Here is a 4809-nt window from a genome sequence, read left to right as displayed (position 1 = left end):
GTAAAATAAAGAACATATAGAAGAAGATATTCTTTTGGTACTTCTTTGATGCACTGTTCCTTCTTTCTCACAAAAGCTCTGAGATAAAGCACTCAATCCTGATCGTATACATTATACCATGTCATTCATTTTTTTTAAGATTCCAATGATATCCCATGTCCTTTTACAGCAAAAAAAAAAAAAAAACATACTATGGCAAGATTTCATCTGTTCTTTTACATTTCTACTTCTAAAGATAAACAGCTTCCAGATGCCCTCAAAATAAATTCCAAATTCCTTAATACTAACCACCACCTGACTAGACTTTTCCAGTTTCATCTCTCATCTTTCTCAGATTCCAGTTCTATGCAAAGCCTTTTGAACTTCTTTCAGTATTCAAACATAACTTTGCTATAGGCATTCTACTGATTTGTAAATTTCTCTGAAAAGTCCAAATCTCCCAAATCATGTAAGGGTATGTGATCTATGAATTTCCTTTCTATCACTGCACAGGCTACACGTATTATGCTGCAATTTCTCACCTGTCTTCCTCAGTGTAATATAAGAGCAAGAAATATGTCCATCTTCCTCAACCTTGTACCCCTAGTGACCTTTAACCTGTGGCCCAATATGTAGTAGTCAATATTATCCCATGAACAGAAGATCCCTCCAAATTTTCCTGAATTAGGGGAAATATTTTTTTAATCGATCCCAAATAAATCACACATTTTGAGCCATGGTTCAGGCTATTGACCTACATGGAATGCCCTTTCCTTTTTACAACGTACATTAGCCATAGATGGAAACAAATTATTACTTATTAATGTCATGGATTCTCTCTAAGCAACCTACTCCTCTTTTGTAAGGCAGTTGAATGGTGTCCCTCAAATACACTATGCTTTAAATGAAAATGATTAGAACAAGAAAAAATTAAGTTATTTAGGTAGGCATTTAAACTTGAAAAAGAAAGTCATTCCATCAAGAACTTACTTTGGGGGAAAAGTCGGCTTGCTTGAAAAGTAAATCAAAAGATCATTAACAAAATATTTATTGACAGTCTCAGCTGACTAAAACTGGGCCAGCCTAACTGCTTCCTTCCTTGTCACTGCACTTTTGAATTTTACATAAGCCATAGGCACCGAAATATCCGCACAGCGTTCTTCAGTGATAAATCTAAAAGCTAACTTTGCCACAAGAGATGAACAATTTATTCAGTTTAACAAATGCACACAATGGTACTGGCCCTAGGGATACACAATCAAACATAAGGCATAAAACAACAGCAAGTGCAAAAAAAAAAAAAAGATGAGTAAAAGGTTAGAAATGACATCAATCCACAGTGACCATGAATTTCCAACAGTAATTTTACATTCAGAATGCTCAAGATACTATGCTAAATGCTACGAAAACCAAAAGCTCCCATATCAAAGTTTTCAGTCTAGTGGGAGAAAAAAAACCCATATAAAATTAATGATAAATATATGACAAGTGATGACAGAAAGAAAAGTAAGATTGATCCTTTCTAAGAAGGCATTTTAAAAGAATTAGAGTTTGCCGAGTAGGAGTGCAGTGAGGACATCTTCAGGCAGAAGGAATACCATGTATAAAAGTAGATTCATTTTGCATTAAAGGTAATGGGAAACACAAAAGGAAATATGCATGGTTCCTTTCCTTTGAGAAGCTCTTACCACACTGAAAGACAACACTGACCAATAAAACTCTTAGAGAAGTGTTAGAATTCCAATAAATTGTAAGATGTACACTCTTACTGCTGTTCAGAAAAGATTAAAACAGACTGTCTTAATCACAGAAAAGTTTACGGATAGATAAGAAGGGATACCTCCTGGGTGAAATTAAAAAATGCCAATGGCAAGGAGAGAACCATAAGCAAAGACACCAAGGCGACAGATGACATATAGAAGATGGTGAAAATCAAAGACAAGCATGCAATCTAGAAATAGATGGTGTCCTCTATAGTGCAACAGGTTGGAATTTCACTTCCCTCTTTCCCACACTGGCCAGCTCCCAGTCACCTATCCATGGGTCACTTGGGGCAGACAAGGAGAATGTGAGAGGAATCTGATTGAGGGCTTTTAGCCAAATCATCTGCACCAGGTGGTAGTCACCTGGGTATCTCTGATCAGGCACATTTCCTTCCCCTCCCTTTAAATCAGCACCAGTAGAAACACCAGAATAAATTACCAAAAATGTTTTGCAAATCAAATTCACACTTTAATTCAGTTCAGCTCACTCAATGCCACCTCTATCACCATGGTGGTAGGGGATGAGGGAGGGGGTAGTTTACAAACCAGTATGTATTGTCTTTTCCTACAGGTTCTAAAAAAGGAACAAACAAAATGAGGGCAGGAAATATTAGGACTACCTTTCCAAGGGAAAATAAGTTGTTTTGGCTTCAGTGGCCCAATAAAGAAAACATGGAGAAAATTCTATAGTAGTTTAGTAAACAGGAACCTTGTAGGCAACAAATGTGAAGGCAGCAGAACCTGGGGATGTTGCAGGGAAAAGAAATGAGAAAAAAAAATGTAGTTTAAGAACAGATTAAAAAATAACTAATAAAAGTAATTTTTAAAAAAGAAAAAACAGATTAAGTGACATAATCCTAAGACACTCTACATATAACACACCCTTGTTCTCCATAATTCTAGATCTCCTGGAAAACAGGTGTCTACTTATAACAGCTTTACTCAAAGAGCTCTTGTGACAAACCATAGGAGATGCCTCTCCTGGATTAACCTGGGGGAAGTGTTTATTCTACTGAGAGATAAGTGTCCCTGGAATGCAACATAAGAATGCTGAATTTACTTCAAGGCAGAAATATTATAAATGGTTTGGTTGGGGCTATATATTATGTGAGCATTATGCTGAAGGAATTATGAGTCAAGATAAACAAAATAAACATTTCAGTGGTTTAGCTTGACAACTGAACAAATGGCTGCTATTAGTCCAAGAAAACAAACCACAGTTGAGAGCATCTATTAAACTTTTGGATCAGAGTTCTTTAGTAAGTAAACTAGAATCAATAGTGTAGTATGTTTGTTTAAGGTAGAAAGAAAAGAGGAAGCAAGGAGGGAGGCATTTTAAAGGACATGCCAATTAATGCCTTTTACAATAATTAAATAAAATTGACCCAACCTGAATCCCAAAATCTATTAAAACTGTCTTTCACACCACTAGCAAGTACACCGAGCACAGTACCAGACTGTGCTTCTGAATAGTAATATTGCAAAGCTATAAGCAGGAACCTGATGTTAGTTTCCTCCTTAAGGTAATGTGGCTACGGGCCTCTCCCATCCTCCCCCCAGCACCCCCAAAAGTTCAGGCACCCACATTTCGGCGGGCCCAATTACAACTAAGTGTTGGCAAAATGAAGTGCTGTGCTAGGCTAGACAAATACGCCCACTCACTGCTGGAAACGACATCTACGTGGGCCTTGAAAGAGCAAGACAGGTTGGATGGGAAGGAGGGGGGAAAGGCTGGGAGCTATTTTCCCTACCTCTCCCTGCCCCGCTCCCGGCTCCAGAAGGGACAGAATCTCACCAGTAGGTCGCCACCAGTCTGCAGACGAAGGTGTGGCTTCCGTCGTTTGAAGACGCTCTTTAGAAAGCTACGCGGAGCCTTCCGCTTTATCTGCTTCCTCTGGGAGACGGTGGTCGCGGGCGCCATTCTCCCCCGCAGGCATCAAAATCCTCCCCGCACCTCACAGAACCTCACACGGGAGAAGAGCAGGAACAAATCCGGAGCTGCGAAGGTGGTTCTGCTCGGACGCCCGGGCCCGAACTTTTGAATCCACCGCCAGTGGAGCGCGCCCGGCGCGCAGTAGTGACGTCACACAGCCCAAGTCCCGCCCCCAAGCAACAGACGGTCGGTAAGAAACACCCTCCCAGAGAAGCCCTGACGTCATTCAAAGGCTGAGGCTTCCCCCACCCTCCCGTCCTCCAATGGCGGGGCGTACCCGCTCTAAGGAAGTGTTTCTCCTTTGTTCCAGAGATGCTGGGAAATTGTGGGAAACGCTGTTATGGCGAAACAAGAACACGGACTCTCCAAGCTTTCACTCTCTCCCTAGCCTGATACAAATGGACTAAAGAAGAGATGAAAAGAATAACGTTTGTGATGTTTTATCCAGATTCCTGAAGAATCAAAGCCTTGCAAACAAGGCTGACTTTTCTGATATTAACAGCTAACACTTCACATTTGTACATAATTGCGTTTGATCACTTGAAGTCTTTACATGTGTAGGGGCAGGAAGACCACAGAGCAGGTTTTCTGATCCAGCAGATCGGGTAAAGGAGGAATCAGAGTCCTTGGTGGTTTTGCAGGTTTTTATTGGGATTACCAGGTACACAGCAGGCAGAGGCGCTGGGGGGCTGGTAGGCAGGCAGGCCTCCCAGCCCCCAGCAGGTCTTCACTCTGGGCTCTCTGGCCTTCTCTTGGCTTCTGCTTCTCTTGCTTCTCTCTCTCTCGGCTTCTGCTGGCATCCTCGTGTTGCCGCCCTTAAAAAGCCCAGTTGAACCCCATCTACCTATGCCTACACCCTACTCCAGGTGCCGGCCATCAGGCATGCATTCAGGACCACAGGGTTCCCTCATCAATCCTAATGGCAGGAGGGCAGAAAAGCCTGATACCTTTTACCTACCCTACAACATGATTGTAGTTTTCCTTTACGAATACTGCTCCCTTTAATTTTGTTTCCTCCATTGCATTAACTTCAGGTGTGGCTTAAATGCTACCTATTGATACTTTTGCTACTTCTCCAGGCAATTAACTTTTCTGTCTTCTGTGACATCATGCAAGTAGTTCTTAAATTTCATT

The sequence above is a fragment of the Talpa occidentalis genome, unplaced genomic scaffold, assembly GCF_014898055.3.
Source record: "Talpa occidentalis isolate TD23 unplaced genomic scaffold, MPIMG_talOcc4v2.1 talOcc4.2, whole genome shotgun sequence".
Taxonomy (NCBI): Eukaryota; Metazoa; Chordata; class Mammalia; order Eulipotyphla; family Talpidae; genus Talpa; species Talpa occidentalis.
This window is presented reverse-complemented; position numbering follows the sequence as displayed.